Genomic DNA, 20,811 nt, shown 5'->3' with positions numbered 1-20,811 from the left:
TGCAGCAGCAGCTTTCATCTTCATAGTTGACTACAACTCGAATTATTTTTTTTTCCTATCCAGATAATGTTTTGGCCATTGCCGTCATCAGGTGGCGCAATGCATGGACATATACCGATGACATAGCATCCAGGGACCTGTTTATGTTTTCCGACGTGTACTTAATATGCAAAGACTCTTTCGGATGTATGGCTTTAATTTAAGGATGTGCGGTTTTGAGGAGTCGGTCGGGTGGCCGTGGAGATCGAAGTGTTCAGCGACGGTGCTGCACTCTTGGTCGAGCTTTCGAGCGTCGATCTTATGCTGTGTGATGCCTTGCAAAAAGCTTTTCTCTCGCTGATGTAAGTAGCGCGGCACTTTGCACATGGGAGTTTATGGACCACACCCTATGCTCTTTCTTTTGGGAGAAGAAACTGTGAATGAACGGCCTTATTTGCATTCATCCCTGAAGAAGTGGTTGAGGGGCCTCAAAACGCCTTCATAATTAGGGCTTGGTTGCACGTCCTTTCAAAGTATCTTTCACTCCAACCAGGCAAATCTATGTTGAATGTTTACGCTAAAGACACATTCATAAAGCCCCTAATCTCGGCATAGAATCATACAATCTCGAAGTTAAACAGCTGAAAACTTTTGTCGTACAAACCGATCACGAATTTTTTTTTTTCAGTTTGTTTTGATAACGACACGAATATTTTACGGAGCGCTTTGTGCACCTCAATTAGAGGGATATATGATAATTACGTACCTGGTTTTTTGCAAGATTTGAAGATGTAATACATCTTTGTTCGAAGCGTTTGCGTCCCGCCTGTTGGAGGGTTGGTATTGATAGTATCTAAGCATATTAAAACAAAAATGTACATTAGCAGCTGCACGAGATATAACATTGAGTTATTTGTTTCGGAACACAAAGCACCTCCTCAAACCTCTTGACAGGGTGAAACTTATTGATAATTGTGCCGCGAGTTCTCTAATAAAGAACGCATATTAGATAAATAAAAAGCAATGTAAATTGTATTCTGGTTCAATAAATTTACACTCCGTTTTTGTCGAGATGACTGAAAAACTGACGTCATATATAAAAAAAAAAGACTGGAGGAGCCTTGACGTCATATTCGTGTGGTGCTGTCTCGCATAGTCATCGAAAATAACGCTAATTTTATTAACCGTTGAAGCTTTGCTTGGGGTACCTAAACTCTTCAGAATCTTCGTGGACGCAGGCTAAACAAACGCCTTGTAGGCTGAAAAATGCCTAGCTCGGCCTCCTAGATAGTACGATGTATATCATGCTGTCGAATATCGTGAGGCTTGCGAGTGGAAGAAATTGGGCACTCCAATGCTGAAGGAAGGAGGATGGTTTAAATACACGTTAATATTTATTCTGACTACCTTAGACACACCAACCTTTTATCATTCCGTTAGTAACAGGCTAACCTAGATGCAGTTTCTCTACGGCTTATGATGCCTTGTCTGCCTTTTGTTAACCAAATCCGCTCTTCGGTTAGACCAAACTGCTCTCATGTTTGAGCAAAGTGGTGCTCACTAAAATCACTGAATTCTGGGGAAGTGGTGTCATTGCCTTCCCTGCATCCTAGCCGGACATAAACATATACTTACATACACAAGACCCGAACGTCGCAAGGTGATTGGTTAATCGGTTTATATTGACATGCAGCCGACATTTTGACCGTTTGATATCTTCGGAGCTTCAAAAAAGTCGTCCTAACGAGCGCGCCAAAATCGCTCCGGAGCTTCCTCGTACTAGAAGCGTTTCTGGCCAGTATAAGCGTACTTGGCACTGTGTATCCAGTCCACTTACCAGTTATTCTTTTTTCGACAGATACCTTAAAATTATATTTTTTTCTTGCCTAATTTATTATAGCTAAATTATCTTTTCAATGCCAACAAGCAACGACACCCCATGAGAGGGCGGAGCGAAGAGGTGTGCTTGATTCGCCGGTGTGTGGATAGCAAAATATTGGTAGAGACGAAATGTCTTTATAAAGCAACTTGTGACCAAAAATTGGCGACGGCTCACCAAGAATAAAGAAGTCAAAAATGAACTGCCCATTCTATGAACAAAAATGGCCAGCATGCCGGATCTTGGCGCTACCTTCCCAGGATTCAGTGACTCTAGCGCCAGCCTGTTCACGCTGTGGCCACCAACATAGTAAGACGGACGGAGCAGGCCGTTTGTGAGTGCTCTTCGTTCTGGCCTGAAATCACTGGCACGTGTCGCCCAGTGTTCATGCCGCCCCGCCGCCGACCAGGCTCTCGGGAAAGTGCCAAAATGTTTACACTTTGCGCCAGGAGTGTTTCTCTCACCAAATATTATAGTGTAATCAAACACCCTGTGGGTTAAAGTTGAGGCTTGGGCGAGTTGGTACATACTTCGGAATTAAAAACAGCGCAAAAATACCAGGACCAGACAAAGAAGTGACACGGACAGCGCTACGTCCGTGTCACTTCTTTGTCTGGTCCTCGTCTTGTCGCGCTGTTTTTAATACCCTGTGTGTCCCTCCGTTCTCCCAAGGTCGTGTGCTAACTTTTGAGAGTTGCGGCTGCAGTCAGTATTCAAATCCGCCGTAGCTGTTAACGTGCTCTCCTCGGGGTGGCAGTTTTGCGATCTTCCTCCTCATCGGACGCCCTCTTACCCCATCAAAACCTCCACAATTTTAGCTGAACCACGCCACTTAAGTTTGTGGCACTCCTTTTTAGACGCAACGTGAGCAACATACGCATGCATAAATTTATAATTCATTGATTTCGAAATTTTATTATTCTGTTTTAATACAAGATCTCAAGTTTAAAATGAAGAACCTTCTGAAGCGCAAGTTCTAAATGCAATATAACATGAGAGTATTTCTTTAGAAACATTCAAGGAGACGTCGCGGTGATCCCATATTGCACTTCGCCGGCGACGGGAATAGTGGGACTATTTGGATCTACCCTCGGGGGCCGACCCAAACTCTCCATGTATTTTGGCATCGGCATGATTCATTCTCCCTTATTATCCTGTGTTTAACACAAACGAAAAAGAAAACGAACAGAAAATACTATTATTACATCCGCTGTATTGCTTGAGTGTTACATTCTTTGCGTTTAGAGATTAAAATAGGAAGCACCATCATGTTGCTCTTATATGCATGTGTGATCTCTTACGTGCCGTACATCAGGTCTTCATAACGCGTAAAGCAGACGCTGTTGGCGATATATATTGTCGGGAGGGACTGTTTTGTTTTGTTTTTGCAGCTCAATTTGACACAAGATTGTTATTGAAATGCCTTGGGTTGATTCATTTCAGATTGTACTCACTTGGAGCTGCTAAAGAATATTTCTGAGCACCCGGATGGCCTGTTCTAAAGGGTGCCGCATAAGATGAGGGCCGTGTCAAAGGTGTGGCGCATCAATCATGCTGACATAAGCATTATTGTTCATTTTTTTTTTTTATATCATTGGTAGTATCAAAGGTTACAGTATAGATCAAAATAATTACAATTAGCCTTATGATATCGTTTTGTCATGTAGCGTGATAGTTTGAATATCCATGATATCACGGTACTTGTCTTAGAGGAACACCAAAGTCATAATATACACAGATGTTTCGATGTAAAAAAAAAGGAAGGTATCGCAGCGAGTGTGAGAACATTATTTTTGAGAATGCCTGAAATGAAAAAATTATATGACAATATTCCTTGTTCTCCTTACGTTCCATTTCACCTTCCAACTTCATCATAGTTTCAATAAATCTGTTTACTGCAGTCCTCTCCGATGGAATTGCTGTGTTTGAGATGTAACTACCACACACAAATTTGTAGAAGTCATCGCATGGGTCGATGGAGGAATTCATGCCATTTATGATCCGTGTTGCTGAAATACGTAAAATAGAGATATTCAAGCATCCGCTAATTTTCACCATTCTTACAACTGCATCGACATTTAACATTAAAAAGCTATTTAAGGCGTCTGGCAAAATACGTATCAGTAGCTCGAACACTCCTAGAAAGCATGGAGGTTGTGTGTCTTCATCCTTTACTTTTTTACTTTTTAAATATTACATACAAGATGCTCTGCCCCTTTGGGATATATGTATTTAAAACTATTACATTCATGCAAACTTATTTTTCGCATTCAATATAAGCTGGAACATCCCTTCATAGTTATTTGGCCTACGTCGCAGGTTTGGAGATAGCTCTGGTTTGAATTAGGAATTTAATGCGATTTTAAGATCGCATACTTGGAAATATTTAAGAAATTTAGAAATAATAAAGCTCGTTGCAACCGGAGAGACTGCAAAATGCCTAATCGGGTATTTCATGTCATATAGATAGTGGTAGTACGTATTTGTGTTGTCCTGATTGCGATTCTAGCTTTTTTTTAAAGAGATGATCCGATCCACTCCTATCAGAAGTCGGAACTCAATATCTCGATCTTTCTGACTGGAATATGTGAAATATCTTGCAGTTTCAATGAATCATTAGAAGTTTAATATTGCATTGCGCTGCAATTAACACATGCTGATACTCCTCTAAATTCAATGTGCTATGATATGGAGGAGGGTCATTTAGGCAACAAGAAATACCTACAAAATACGTTTCGTATCAACATGCGTCTCGCGTAAAATAGCTTTTTTATATATAAAAATACAAATATCCCGGGCTTTCTCGATCGCTTCTCGAAACGACTTTTCTATATTGCCTAATTAAATTGAAGTACTTTTTATGCATTGCATTCATTAGCAGATTTCGAAGATTGAAGTTTAAACTAATTAATATTTATTTCTCTATAAGACATCCCGTCTGCGCAAGCCCCATGGACGATCCGTGTGTTTATTCACTCCTGTCAGGCGCGTAACCTTAAAAGTATTAAAATTATAACAAAAGCGTACTTTCTTTAAAAGAGTGTAAATGAGTTATTATATCAATAAAAACGTACTATAATTTAGAAAACGTTCTTACCAGTTTCCTTGCACTCTGTCGTAGTGCAAACTTTGTTATGATCTGTGAGAGAAAGAAAAACACGGAAATTCAAAGTATGTAATTAATGCTTAGAATCATATTTTGTTAAACATTACTGTGGTAAGCACAGGTACCCACATAGGAGGATTTTTATATTTATTCAAATAAAAAATACTTGACAAATTATTGAAAAACTCATAATGTGAAGCATAGCGAATGCAAGAGCAATCTTCGCAAGGCGGGAAGTAAGCAGCACCTCTACATAACATCAACTGTTCATAGCGTGATAAAAAAAAAAACCTTAACTTTAACCTTTCAGCTAAAGAGAACCCGTAATGTATTGTATTTTCAACACCTTTCTATAGCTTTGTCGTTGTTAGGCCAGTTTCAAATAAAAATAAAAAGACCAGCTACAAAATTAGTTAAAGGGGTAGGCGCACTTGTCAAGGCCGAATTAGTCGTAGGCCAAGTGTGAACAGGGCAGCTCGTCACCGCATAATTTGTTTACGGGGTAACCATCACTGCGCTCACAAGATGAAGAAGAGCGCGGACTGGCGGCCCTCCTATTCATTTTACTCTATATGGGCGTGCAAAAGTGGGGACATATCAAAATTTGCACTATGAACTCCGGCTTCAGTGGCGTGCTGTTAACGTGAATTTGTTATCAGTGTGTCGAGCTAAGAAAAATACAGGGTAGGTTGTTCCAAATAACTTAATTGAAATTTTAAGAATATTCGCCCATGTCGTTCTTTGTTGTCATCCGTTGTCCGTATCCCTTGTTTCGAGTTTACGATTATGCTCTATTTTTGTACTTTTTACAGTGAAATAAATAATTTGGATTAATTAACGAACTCTTGAAATATTCAATTTAAAGCAAAAGGTTTCATGACAAAGTTGTGCAGTGTCCTCCAAAGCATCCCATTCAAAGGTTTTTGTCAAGAAACCCCTAGCACGATTCGTTTCTCAGGGCCTCGAAAAAGCCCATAAATCACAACAAACAAACAATTAAAAAAGCGGGACTGCGCGCTCATGCGGCTTCTATTCGCAACTTTCACGAACTATAGGGGGCGCGCTGGCGCCTATCAAACTGGCTGTCATCTGGACGATCGTCGTAGAACAGCACTACGAGGCGGGGTGTGCGAGGCGTAATTCTAATTTTGCTTCGTACGAGCAATATTAGAACCTTACTTTATCTTTTCACGCCAGGAAGTTTAGGCAAGCACCTTTCTTGTGAAGCCGATCATCCTGGAGCTAGGGAGCGCGATTCTCACACAGCGGTACCACCATCGCTGAAAGTTGCGAATTGTAGCACTCTTAAATGTGGCTTGAACGAATTAAGCCTATCTGCTCACCGAGCGCGGTGACACCTGCGCTGCAAAAACAAATACAAAAGCAAGGTACTGATAGTGCCTTCCTGATAGGCACTGACAGTGCCTTAAAGTACCGACCACGCTGGCCACCGACCGCCGCTTGCTGCCGCGGGCTGCCGGCCAAAACCAGTTTTCAACCTCGTTTTCAAATGTAATTCACAGTGACGCTGGCCGCGACATACGCGACACCAAGTTGTTTCACAGTTCACGCGCGTAAACAAAGCGCGCTGAGGTTTGTAATAGTAATAAGCACCGCGTTTAAGCTAGGAAAAACAGTGTTTATTCTTCAGTCTTTTCTTGGCGGACAAATGGGCGTCATAGCTGCCGGAATAGGAGTCAATTCATGGGTTTAACTATTGCGCTGAAAAACTCTTGCTCTTCGCAAGACGTGCTCAGACAAATCACCCTGTTAGGCAATGCAGTACTTGCGTCTTCTCAATGCATTTGCTATCGCGCACTTCAGCAACGTCTCCGAAATTCCCCCAACACCTACGTTATCTTGGCCTTCAAAGCATCTGATGTTGTGGTTTTTGCCGTGCGCTCTCGGTCCTTAAAGTACCGACCACACTAGCGTCGCAGAGGCGTGCCGACCGCCGCTTGTTGCCGCGGGCTGCCGGCCCAAAACCAGTTTTCAACCACAGCGTCTCCACGCTCCGATGCAGTCCAAGCAACCGGCCCGCGTGCGGTTGAGGGCTCACCGTTTATTGCCGCAGAAGAAAAGAGTCAAAGGGACGTAAAGTGGATAGTGACGTTTCGATGCTATGGCAAGGCCCGCACCACTTCTCCGCGCGTCTTTAACGTTGTAATGGAGCGTAGTGTAATTTTGTTTCCTCTGCAATCCCTATTTCCTCCAATGCATTTCCCAACGGAGGGGTTGCTCGAAGCTGTGCTACGTTTCCCCTTTTTATATAACAAGTCGTAGCTAGGCTACCTAAATAAGGACGCTAAATACAACTGCTTGAAAATGACCGAAGACGAATTCGCAACAACAGGTGAGTTTCTCCGTGGCACTTGTCGCATGTCGCCGCGGTGACGGATGTCGTGTTGATTTGGTGATACTCTCGAAAGTAGCCTTCATCTCTGGCGCGCAGCCGGGACAGCAAGGCACTTTCGGTGTTCCGGTAGCACCAACATGGCCGGGCTCAGAACCTGCGTCTCCTTCTTTTCGGAGCACGGCGACGTTGCAAGGTCAATGAGCAGGCGAAGATGATCATATTCGCGCTAATCAGTATACTCTCTTTCACCTTATGTTGTACCGCAGCGAATTCTACAAGCGCGAGCTCCTTGCTCCGGGGCACATCTCGGCGGCACAAGCTCTCGTACATTAGGGGCAGCTGCCAACGATATGAGCTCGCGCTTCTAGCCTTTGTTGCGGTACAACGTAAGGCAAAATTGAATATAGATCATCATCGACACGTGCCATGCTGGCAGCGTGTACGGATTTTGCACTGATATATGCGGAAGATGGGAGCCGAAACGGAAGAACCTAACAAAGAGCTGACGATGAAAGTGTGGGAAATCGGGCGGATGCACGCGCGCGATCTCGAGAACGCGAGAGCCAGCGCCGTCACGCGATTATAACGCGGGGAAAATGGAGGCCGATGTGGCCCCTTCGCGCTGGGACGCCGGACTGTGGTGGCGCCCAGCGGCGCCAACTAGCAGTGCCTTTGCCGCAAGTGTGATCAGTCTTTAATGTAGCCCCACATGAAAAAATCGAGGGGTGAGATCGGGTGATCTTGCTAGCCAGGACACGGCCCGTCGCGCCCAATTCATTGTCCTGGAAAGGCACGGTCTAGCCATGCTCGTGCTTGACTGCAGCTTTTGGCGGGAACTCCGTCGTGCTGATACCATGTATTGGCGACGTGAGCGAATCGAAAGCGTCGCTGCGGTCGGCCCACCACCATTGGCCGAAAGCTGACAACGACGTCAGCAAAGGATGTCTCATCAACGGAAATAAGAGGAATGTAAGAATTTCAATTTTGACGGTGCTGGCAGCGTTGCTTTGAGAGCGCTATGATTTCAGGCTTCCACCATGCTCATTACAAACACCGTCGAACTTGTTGTTCACGAGGTAATGACGTCACGAAAAGTAACCGAACGAGGGCGCCACCGAAACATCTCGCGGCTAATAGGCTATGTCAGTAGTTCTCAAAAATTGATGTTTCGCGGACCTCTTGTGTATCGGCAAATATGATGGAGGACCCCGTTCGTGGTGAGGGGAATGGAAAGGTATAGGTTAACTATGATAATGATTTAATCAACGAATATAACTAAGGGTTAATGTTAAGTATACCTCTCATGCAGACGTCAATACTCGCCCAGAAATTTTAACGTTTATTCTCAATATGAAAAAAATGCAAGTTTTATCTTTGGCCTTGACTGATGAGGCAGGGCTTTGCGGACCCCCAATTGAGAACCACTGGCCTATGTGAATGGGACATCGCTCCAAAAGTCATTAACCGCCCCTTTCAGACTTTCACCCACGCATCTACGCTCGTCAAAGTCGTGTTCAAAAACGCTGGTCTCATGAGTGTGCCGTTATCGTTGCGCACCAAAGCATAGAACACTGGTACTCGAGGCGAACGTCCGCAAGCCAATGGCGATTGGTGTCTTTCCAATGATGTGTGTTGTGGATGTTGACATGAGCCTTGCGTGAAACGTTCGATACATCGGGCCACAGTCTTTTGTTCAAAAAGTAGGAATGCTCCTCTGCTTTGATCAGTATCCAGTTTAAAAATTTGAGTCTACACTTGAGATCCCTGGACAGAAGTTCTGGTTCAAAAACCCAATTATGGAAAGGGGTTCTGGTGCAAAAACCCAATTATGGAAATGGGTTCTGGTGCAAAAACCCACGCCCGGCTTTGCGTGGCTTAACCCGTATCCGGGAAAAGTGGGATCCTGGAGTTCCAGCTGAGCCCGTCGAGATACTTCATTGCCCCCCGGACGAAGCAATATATCACCTTGACCTCTGCTTCTCGTAGACGGGTGCCCTGACTTGGCACCACCAGGATGATTCAGTCAGTCGCCTCTTCTACTTTCTTCTTCTTTCTTTCAGTTTTCCTTCCACATCTTTCTCTTTGCTTCTACACTCTCTTCATATTTTACCTTCTCAGGCAACAAGGGCCAACCTTAAGTGCAAACAGGTCTTGCACCTGCAAACCACACTCGGGTATAGCACCCGGGCAGCACTGGTAGTGTAATTTTGTCAGCCAAGCCATTCTTGCAATGGCAGTTTACCTCCCCCTTGGTGTTGGGTGCTGCACCCGGGCACCTCCGTGGTAGGCACTGCGCCCTGGCTCCGAATCGTCTCCCAATTCCTATGGGTTCTCAAGCTAAAAAACATTTTTGTCGGGCTTCAAAAAAGGTCCTTACCGAAGTCACTACGAAAGGCACAACCTCATATCCCAGTCCTACATTCCCCCTTCTTTTTTCTTATTCACTCCAAAACTGACGCAGTACTCTTAAAGATGATCCCTATCTTGTTGCGAAGGTGCTAGAAAGTGCAGTCGGGAAGAACTTCAAAGCTAAAAGATTTCCTCCGGCGACCTACTTGTGGATATTCAAACCAGACAGCAGAGTGCTCCAATCCTTGCCTTGAACTCTGTGTCTGATCACAAAGTGACTCTTACGCCTCATCGTACGATGAATACTATTCAAGGAGTTATATCCGAGGATGACCTGATCGAGATCTCCGACAATGAAATACTTGAAGGTCTCACCGACCAAGGAGTTGTTGTTGCGAGGCGCATCTTCCTGTGTCTGGGTGGTTAAGAGCGGAAAACAAAACACACATTTTGGGCCATTGAGGAAGCCACACTTTCAGAGACTTTAAAAGCTGGCTACCTCTAGTGCAGGGTTCGGCCCTATATGCCTCATTCTCAAAGGTGCTTAGAATTCCAGAGGTTTGGCCATGATTCCCAGCATTGCAGTGGAGAAGCTACATGAGCAAATTGTTACAAGACTGACCACCCCACAGACACTTGCACCAACGACGAACACTCTGCAAACTGCGGTGATCTCCCCCTTGCATACTCTCGATCTAACAGAACGAGGAAGGAAGAGAACAAGCTAGTTACACATAAAGTCAAGGGAAATTTCACCTAGCCAGAAGCACGCCGCCGCTGCACATTCTTGCGCAAGGGCAGCTATGTTCATTTGGTGCAGCGGGGACCTGTACCACTGATGGTAGAAGTGCCAACCAACCCAGACGTCCTTTCTGGAATATGGGGAGACACTGCAGTTCACCAAGCCCTAGCTAAGGATTCAACTTCCGGGGCGTTCAATCTCAGTTGGGCAGTCTACCGACGTTTCCCGCCAGAGTGCGAACCCTCGCACTCCATTGGGACAACAACCTTTGTCCTCTCAACCTGTTTCCCAACCCCAGGATGGGCCAATGGCAACCGCAACTGCCCCACCTCCGGAGTCTCCTTCCAAAGGGAAGGGTATTTTACTAAAGTGATTATAAATGCCTCATCACGCTGTATTCCACAGACCTCTGGATGACTCCCCAATAGTTGCAAGCCGTGGTGGAACATTAACTGCACCACAACATGCAAGTTGCAAAACAAGGCGTCTTGCATCTTCTAGCAATATCCCACCCCACAAAATTTGTTTGAATTCACGAAAAGGAGGGCCAAAGCTCGCTAAACCCGAAGGTAAGCTAAAGGCAGTTCTTAAAAAAAAGTATGTCACCTCCTTGAGTGGTTTTGTTTCTTCAAAGGAAGTGCGGGATCGGCATAGGAAGATCAAGGGAGACTATCGGTCCTTCAGGATACCCCTTTTTTATCAGCAACATCCAGATGGAACAAGCAAATATGCTTGGTGCACACGTCCAGGAGGTATCTAATTAAACCCATTATACTGAACTCTTTAAGAAGTTAGATGAGGCAAGGATAAACAATCTATTTCTTTGTCTGGTGCTCAGGGTGTTCCTATAACACGCCATTTAAATCTGCATTGAATTGAATACACAACACCCTGTAGCGGCGAGATGTTTTGGTGGCGCCCTCCTATGGTTCCCCCTTGTGACGTCATTACCTTGCAAACAACAAGTTCGATGGTGTTTGTAAATAGCACGGTGGAAGCCTGGAAGCATTGCACTCTCAAAGCAACACTGCCAACACCGTCGAAACTAAAGTTCTTTCATTCCTCTTATTTCCGTCGATGGTATACCCTTTTCGACGTCTTAGTCAGCTTTTGGACCAATCGTAGAAGGCCGACCACAGCGACGCTTTCGGTCCCGCACGTCGCCAATAGAGGAATGATCTTTCTTTCGCAGCATCAGACGTTCAAGTGTTGATTCCGGTTTATGGGACAGCTGAATACTTCTTTTCCCAGCGAACGTTTCAGCGCTTCGCTAGTCCCCTTTATGTAGAAAACAGATATGTGGGTGTGTGGGTGGAGCCACGTACTGTTTTGTGGCTGAACGTGTCGACGATGGACCGATCTCACCAGCTAGTTTGAGTACGCCACCACTGCCGACATGCATCGTGGGAGCTGTAGTCTTTCTGCACGCGCGACAACCCTGCTGGAGGTCTGCGCGAGCAGAGCACGAGGCGGCATGAGCTATCTCGTGAACTGGCGTCTCCCTCCTACGAACTACAGTTATGGCGGCGTCACGCTTGCGTGGAACCCTTGGTGAGATCGGTGTGTTGCGAACTTGACGCCGAGCAACACGAGAGATTAAACTGCTGGTGTAGCCGTTCTTCTTTAAATCAATGGCTTTTTTATCTTCGTTTTTCCGGTCCATCTTTGATGAGCAGATGTTTTTCACTGGACGGCAGGGTGGTGACCACCGAAGCCTTGTGACTCATTGGATGTTTTGAGTCAAACCGGAGGTAACGTCTTGTGTGAGTTGGCTTTGTGCACACTGTAAAATCCAGACCTCGCCTTGCCTGTTCATAAGCAAACCCAGAAACGCCAAGGTGTTGTCCTTCTCACGTTCCACTGTGATTTGGATGGCCAGTATATTAATGTAAACGTTGCTCGCTTCATCTCCAGGTTTAGAACAAACCTTGATTTTACAAGGATTTGTCGGGTCTTGCGCGTGGTTTTCCCAAGCCGTTGAGTCCAACGCCAAGTCCACGCGCGTGAGGGACACAAGATGCTCGATCAGGCAGAGCAGCGATTAATCAAAGCCCGACTTCGCGAGTGACAAGGCACCATCAAAAAGAAAGAAGTAAACTTGTTTTTCATTCGTCGCTAACTCGATCACCGTACCCCGGACATCTTACAATCTCTGCAATCCTTTGGCGGGAACGTTGCCTCGACCTCAGCAAAAAAACCACGCGCATTTTAGAAAAACAAAGTTTTCAAAGTTGGAGAATAAATCCGGTGAAAGGTAGAGCGCCGACACGACCAAGTTTCTCAGGGACCTCTCCTCCACAGTTATCTTCATGTGAAGCTGCTGTCCTAACAAAGAGTCACGGCTTTAACACGACCACGACAAAGCCACCTCTGGCTAATGGTGAATTCAGGTGGTCGCCTCTTCCCTCTGACCTTGACTAAACAGAGCGCCTTATACTCGCCGCCAAAGCTACTCGAAATCTTTTTCAGCCGATTGCAACAGCTGGGTTCAGAGCGCTCTGACATTCTCGGACAAGTCGCGGGTAAAACTTCTTGGCATTGGTAATGTACATTAGTTGTTGTAGTAAACTTTATTTTGTCCGAGATGTGGTTTAGGGAGGAGGGGAGTGGGAGGGCTCGTCCTCTTTTTTTCTGAGGCGTACATTTTACAACGTACGATGGCCGTTTGAATAACATTTACGCTCGCAACGTGATGAAATAACGGCTGCGACGAACTATAAAGTGTTATATGCATCAGCATGTTGTTATTAGAAAAAATAACACACAGCAGCATGCGAATGGATTTTCGCCGAACGGAACGAAAACTGATGTTTGGAAATAGTTATCATCTCACCGCGTTTCGACAGTTAACGCGCTGCGTTAGCGATCATGCGTGCGGCAGAACAGGCAAATGTGCATTGGTTAATAAAACACATTTTTCTGTTTTATTAACAGGACATAGCAGGTATTGCCATATGGCACAAATCACAGTGTGTTATAGTCGGTTATCCTGTTATTTTACAACACAAACCTTTGAACTCGCATTTACTAAATTTGAAATTCCTTGAAGACGCTTCAATGAATTTCATCTCCTCCTTTCCTCCTCCTCTCCTCCTCCAGTTAAAATTCCTCCTTTCCTCCTCCTCTCTTCGTCCCGCTAAAATTTCTTGCTAGATTTAGAGACAATCTTCCGGCTAATATTTCAGAAAACTATTTAAAATCTCCCCCTAATTGGAGTGGTAAACATACCTGCTAAATATAGCGGAAAATTTAGCAAAACCTTTCACAATAATTTTAGCAGGAAATTTAGCGAACACTTCCGCGATATGTTTAGCGGGAAAATTTTTCTGCTAAACTTAGCAAGAAAATTTCCCCGATAATTTTAGCAGAACTTTTTCCACTAGACGAAGGTTGACCGGCCAGCGTCGACGCGTTGTTGGACGTTTATCCGAAGGCGGGCTAGGTGGAGAACCTCTTCTGCCCGTTGGGTGACCAGCTGGGCGTCGTCGGTCACGTCGTCTGTCGGGTCGTTCGCCTGCATAGCGTGGAGCATCGCAGTCACCTCTTTGTTGTGCACCAGCTTAAGAAGTGTAATCCCAGTGGTTTCATGAACCGTCGTGTCGTACGGAAGCATTACGTGGGGTAACACCTCGTGTCTTGTGTTCCACTTCCACTTACATCCAGATCATAATGGCGATGGGCTTGTTTATTTGCTCCGTCAGGCCGTTGGTCTGAGGGTGGTATGCCGTTTTTCGACGGTGGTCGGTAGGCTCAGGCAGAGTATCTCTTGTGTCAGTTGCGCCATAAATGATGAGCCTCAATTCGTAATCAAGACTTGAGGAGCGCAGTGTCGGAGGACGATAGACTTAGCGAAAAACTTGGCGACTTCCACAGCGGTTCAGAACGGGAGCGCTTTTGTCTCGCCGTACCGGGTTAGATAATCAGTTGCCAGGATTATTCAACGGTTTCCTTCCGTTGACGGCGAGCAAGGTTCAAGTACATTCATTGCATTCTGCTGGAACGGTGCAGTCGGGGTCGCGATCGGCTACAGGAGACCTGCCGGCTTCGTCGGTTGTTTATTGCGTCGTTGGCATTCGCGGCACGAACGGACGTAGAGGTAGGGAGTCTTCGGGAGTTCGGGCCAGTAGTATGTGTCTCGGATTCGCGCAAGTGTCCTGCTATAGCCAAGGTGACTAAATGTCGGATCGTCGTGGCAGGCTTGGACGATCTCTTCTTGAAGACGTGTAGAAATTACCAGGAGCCACGTCGAGTTGCTGTTCCCGAAGTTCTTTTTGGAGAGAATACCTCTTCGGGCGGCGAATCTTGGGAGGACACGTGAGAAGGCTCCGGGAATCGTACCTTCGCGGCCCTCCAAGTTGGTCGATCAGTGTGCGCAGCTCAAGATCGCCCCGCTGGAGCGCTGCCATGCCGTCAACACTCATTGAGCCAAGAAAGCGATCGTCGTCGTCGTCGTCTTGGGTGCAGCCGGTAGATGACTCGACAAGAACTCTGGACAGGCAGTCGGCGTCGCTGAGTGGTCGGCCTGACTTGTAGATCACGGTCACGTCGTACTTTTCCAGTCGTAGGCTCCATCGAGAGAGGCGTCCCAATGGGACCTTCAGGCTCGCTAATCAGCACAGCGAGAGCTGGTCGGTGACCACTCGAAAAGGGCGCCTGTATAAATACGGGCAGAATTTCTCGATGGCCCGGACGACGGGCAGACATTCCTCCTCGGTCGTGGAGTAATTGCATTCCGCGTTCGACATCATCCGACTAGTGTCGGCAATCACGCGCTCTGCCCCTTCTTGTCGTTGGACCAGTACCTCTCCGCCTCCTGTATTGCGGGCGTCCGTGTGAACTTCCGTTTCGGCTGATTCGCCGAAGTGGCCGAGAATCGCTGGCGATTGGAGCCGTCGCTTTAGCTCGTCGAATGTCTGTTCTTTTTCTTCGCCCCATTCAAAGTTCACGGTGTTTTTTGTGAGGTGCATGAGCGGCGCAGAAAGCTCGGCTAAATACCGCACGACCCGCCTGTAGTACGCGCAAAATCCCCGGAATTTTCTGACGGCCATTCGTCGGTGAGTTGTGGAAACGCCGCTACGGCCCGAGTCTTCTCAGGTAAGGACGAATATCTTCGTTGCTTACAAGGTGGCCTAGGAACTTAAGTTCGCCTTTGGCGAACCGGCAGTTTGTCGGCTTGAGAGTGAGCCCGGCGGCCCTGATTGCATGAGGAACGACCCAAAGGCGTCGCAATTGCTCGTTGAAGTTGGCCGAGAACACCACACGTCGTCGAGGTAAACGAGACAGCTCTGGCATCTAGGCCTGTCAGTACTGTGTTCGTGACAGGCTGGAAAGTTGCCGGCGTCGTGCACAGTCTAAAGGGCATCGCCTCGAACTCGCACAGTCCATCGGGCGTGACAAAGCTAGCATTTTCTCCATCCCGTTCGTAGAGTTCGATCTGCCAGTAGCTACTCTTTAGGTCCATTCACGAGAAATATCTTGAGTGGCGCAGCCGGTCCAGTGTGCCGTCGATGCGGGGGAGCGGATACATGTCCTTCTTCATCACCGCGTTGAGCTGCCGCTAGTCTGCACAGAATCGAAGCGTTTCATCCTTTCTTTAACCGGTATGATCGGAGAGGCCCACGGGCTGCTTGAAGGCTGTATGATGGTGTCGTTAAGCATTACTTGCACTTGTTCATGAATGGCTTCTTTTTCCTTTGGGAAACGCGGCATGGCTGCCGATGCCGAGGAAGCGCATCCTCGTTGGTCACAATGCAAGGTTTAGAAACTGTTGTCTGGCACACTTTCGACGTCGTCGAAAAGCAGCTGCGGTATTCAGTGAGGAGGTCTTCGAGCTTTTGTCGTTCCGTGACACTTAGCTTGGGTTTTGTGTCGACCTGCGGCGGCGGGCTACTATACGGCTGATATGGCGAGGACTCACCGGAGATCGCGGCGATTTCGAAAGCGATCCGTTGTTCCTCGATGTGTCCTATAACGGCACATTTCGTGAGGTGCTGCGCTTCCTGTTACACCCCTGTTCTGTTACACCCCTTGCGACGCCTATCCCTTTCCCGAAAAGCAGGTGGACGTTGCCTTCCAGAGGAACTTCCCCGCAGGCGATTGCATCGGACACGACGGACACAAGAACACTCGACTGCGGCAGCAGTTCCACGTGATACGCAATAATTCGGCCGGCGGCACGCATCGTTTTGGACGCCTATTTGAGGTAAGACGAGGGGCTATCGCAGCGTCAACCTGTTCGCTGCAAGGTTGATCACGGCCAGTACAGGCCCTACACCATCAAGCGGCCTGGCAAACTCTAACCGTGGCGCCCCCCTCCCCGTCCCGCCGTCCTCCCTTTTTATACGCCTATATCGGCATCACGCTGCTGGTAGCATGGCCCATAAGGAGCATTTCGTCAGGCCACAACCGCATTTCAAGAACGAACGGCGATCGAGGATAAGGCGCACTTTTGGGCGCATGTTCAAATAAATAAAAATAAAAAGTTCAAAAGGGCGGCGCGGCGGCGCCCCCCTTTCGGGCTTTCGGGAACGGAGAGTGAAGCGGTGCGTTCGGCAACCGGCAGTAACTGTTTCAGCTCCTCCCGGATGACGTCGCGGAACTTCTCTCGGAAGACCGCGAAACTGGAACCGACGTCGGGGCTAGAGAGCGCAGGAACAACAACGTTCGGCAGTCACTGGTAGCGGAGGGCACGGGCTTGGAGAGCCCGCTCAATATTTTGTTGTCTCCTTTACAAAACCATCGACGGTGGTAGGCGTGTTTCGTACAAGGCCACCGAGAATCGTCTCTGTGACGCAACGCATAAGGATCCTTCGTTTATTTTCTTCTATGGCCTGCAGATCCACGCGGTGGAATAGCTGAAGAACGTCCTCGACAAGGTTCACCACGCTCTCGTTTGCTCCTTGAGCTCCCGACTGCAGTTGCTCTTTGGCGCGCTCCCGTCGTTGTGGTTTGCGAAGCTGCGTCGCAGCTCTGCCTTGAGGACTTCACATTTGATAGGCGACAGCCAATAATTTTTCGAACCAGCGCCGCGCCATACCTCCGAGCGAAAATAGACTTTTTACAGACGTTGTTCCGGAGTTCATTGGTTGTGCAGCGCCACCCGTTCGTATTGCTGCAACCAGTCTTCGACGTCTTCGTAGATCTCGCCCTGAAAGGTCGTCGAAGTTCGAGAACGACGGCAGGTAAGCGACGTGGGAGGCAGCGGCGGGAGTCTGAGACGATTGGCTGCTTATGGTCGGCTTTTTCGACTGGTGGATCTTCTTCGGCAGTGGACCGAATTCCTGAAGCCAACCTTGGACACGGCGGTTTCCTCGGGTCTCGGTAGTTTCCCCGGACGGTCTTCTTGAGCCGGAGACTGGGCTCGCGCTACGAGGCCTTGGAGGCGTACGCGTCATGGGATGCGGTACCCCCCATGCGGTACCCCCCCCCCCCCCCCCAAGAGAAATGTCACGGAGTAAGACGACAAGGCGATAAATAATTAACTGAAAAAAAGATTTATTGGACGAACTTGTGCCAAACAGTATTTAAAAAAAAAATAAAGCCGAGCGTCGAGACATAAGAATAACGGGTGGCGATTTGGCGGTGTAACACCAAGCCAGAGAGAGACTTACTTGGCAAGGGCGCGGGCGGATCCTTATCTAGTGTGCGTCACTATTTTGAAAATTAAAAAAAAAGTTCGACCGTCGCGCGCTCGGGGCGAGAATAATGAACAGGCACGTTCGATAACAAGAAAGTGGGACAAGATGATAAAAGTTTTAACTGGAGCAAGAAGGTACGCGAATCTTTTTGGAGTCCGTGACCAGAGCCTTGATTTCTCGGCCCTGTGGGCGCCAATATAATAATTTGCATAATAATCAGTTAAGTTCTTTACATACTCACAAATAACGACTTTATAATATGTTTTATCTAATTTACCAGCCATCAAAAGCCACAGCCATGTGAACCCCTTGTTTTCTCACCACTCGGAGGTACGATAATGCTCCACCCGACTTGCAGCGCTGCAAGCAGCCACCAAAGTTAATTCCCTTGCATCGCGGCTTTTAGGACTACGTGTATGTTCGCAGTAGCAAAGAGCACTGAAAATACAAAAGAGATATTTACAACAATTCAAGATATATCGAAGAAAATATTGCACCGATCACTTATAAGTAGGGTTCCGGGTTTTCGGATAAATCCGAAAAACTCCTAAAAACACACACCTGCAAAAAGTTTGGTCAATTCGGATTTATCTGATAAACCTCGAATTTTCATGTACCAATGCCACTGCCTCCCCCTCCGCCCCCCCCCCCCCCCCCCTTCCCCCGGCCAAAAAGAAAAATGAAAAGTAATATATTTTTTTACACTTTAAGCAGCTAACGGTTTAATGGTTCTGGAAAAATGACACCATAATTATCTTTCCAATCTCGGACTGTTGTCAAAAGGGGTTTTACCGCTTGTCTCGTCAAGGTTGATTCAGGGCAAAAGGTCATTGTACATTCGGGTCTTGACAAAAGTTACTATTTTCCGTTTTCAGTTTGAGCCATGCGATTTGTGGTTTAGAGAAAGGAGAGGGTATGTTTTTGCAACAGTGAAAGCTTTGGGCTATAGATATTGCATAATATAGGGAAGAGATGCAGTTAAAACTTCTCTATTGCGTCCTTAACCACTCCACCTCGCCCGGCCTGGGGCTAGAATGATGGAATAGGATGGGATGACTACGAGCTTCCTAGCGACTACCTCCTGCAGTTCATTGATTTTGAAATATCGACGTTTATCGAGGCAACATTTCTGTGGGAATTTTGTCATGGGACAAATAAGTATTGCCAATAGTAATGGCACCAATGTCGAATTCAACTGAAGAAATTTTAATTGATACAAGCGCGTTTTATTTTTATCTGGCATACGCTTACATCCGTTTATTATTTATATATTTATTTTTAATAGGAAACACGGCAAGGTTAAACTCCGAATTTCGGAGAATTGGAAATCAAACAAATATAAACTTCGATCAACCCCGAATCCTCGGCAAAAAATAGACTCCGAAAAGCACCCTCCGAATCTGACGAAAAATAAACTCCGAAAACACGGAAGCCTACTTATAAGCACTACGAAACAGTTCGCAAAACAAATTAAAGACCACTTTCACTAAGTTAAGTTAATGCGTTTATCAAATCTAGCATGCTTCATTTATATAAACACATCACTATATTAATTGTGCAATATTCCTATTCGATATTAGTAGTTGAGTCAGCACAATTGCTACAATATTGATACCAACCAATAGAGCAAGGAAATGTGATCTAACTTACATCCGTTCATTTATAACGAAATGTGCCTTGGTGTTCCCATCTTTAGAAATACTTGACCTTTATCAAACTTAGCATAAGATTTCAAATTGTTAGCCGTTGAATAAAAATATTAAAGCAAAATGAAATTGGTTTCTCTATACCTATACTTATGACGGAAGCTCGGGCGAGTTGGTGAGAGCTCATATTTATAGCAACAGCGCGTAATAATCACACCCAAAAGAAGGCAGATAGGAAGGCAAACACAGCGCTGGCTATCAATTCATGTTTATTTTACTTTGTTAGAAGAAAAACAAATGTATAAAAAAAACGAAAAAAACACCCTCCATTCTTCGCTTTTTACTGGTATGGACCGGCAGCTTTAAGTCTCGTTCGACGCTTCTTGACCTTCTATTGTTCAGACGGTTTCCATCTTGTGGAATGCCAGGCCGGCCGACCGAACGCATGTTTGCTGTGTGTAACTTCGAATGTTGCAGTTCAATAAACCCTCCAAAGCGTAACATAATGGCAACGAGGATGGGATCATTTATGTCACGGCCCGTCGAAGGCTACCACACACTACTGCGTGCCAGCTTTATTACTCGAGCAATCACTTGATGTCCTTCATAAAGCTCCTACGAAACCTCGCGTCGCAGGGTTTGAGGCACAAGGACTCGCATTTCCAGCATGACACATTTTCGTTGCAAAGACAGTCAGTTTCTTCGATTGAAATATGGCAGGCACCATTTCGAGTTCACTTTTTGTTTAGCAATGTCTCTGCATGTGACAGGCAGATTGTCGAACCAGAGACCAAAAAATGAGTCGACATAGTCACCTTCTTCTTCGTTGTGCACGGTTGGTAATGGCAACCTCAAGAAGCAATTAGGCTCAGCATTGTCCTTTGACGTCTTGTACACGAGCTCATACTGGTACCCGGACAGTATGAGAGACCAGCGTTGTAGCCGGCTAGCAGCTACTCTTGGGACACCCTTCTTAGGTTTGAAGATAACCTGTAGGAGTTTGTGGTCCGTAACCACACGGAATGTGCGTCCATTCACATAAAAGTGCAACTTCTTGATCCCAAATCAAAACGAGGGCCTCCTTCTCAAGTTGGCTGTAGTTTGTCTCAGCTGAGTT

At 46.4% G+C, this 20,811-nt stretch overlaps 1 pseudogene; it reads right to left on the bottom strand.

Moving 5' to 3' along the window:
* Positions 1 to 18,442, bottom strand: part of LOC115332178 — a 104,266-nt pseudogene extending 85,824 nt beyond the window's left edge.
* Positions 18,443 to 20,811: the final 2,369 nt, after the last annotated feature.

This window comes from Ixodes scapularis, unplaced genomic scaffold (genome assembly GCF_016920785.2).
Source record: "Ixodes scapularis isolate PalLabHiFi unplaced genomic scaffold, ASM1692078v2 PGA_scaffold13__105_contigs__length_92229423, whole genome shotgun sequence".
In the NCBI taxonomy this organism is placed as follows: domain Eukaryota; kingdom Metazoa; phylum Arthropoda; class Arachnida; order Ixodida; family Ixodidae; genus Ixodes; species Ixodes scapularis.
This window is presented reverse-complemented; position numbering and strand designations above follow the sequence as displayed.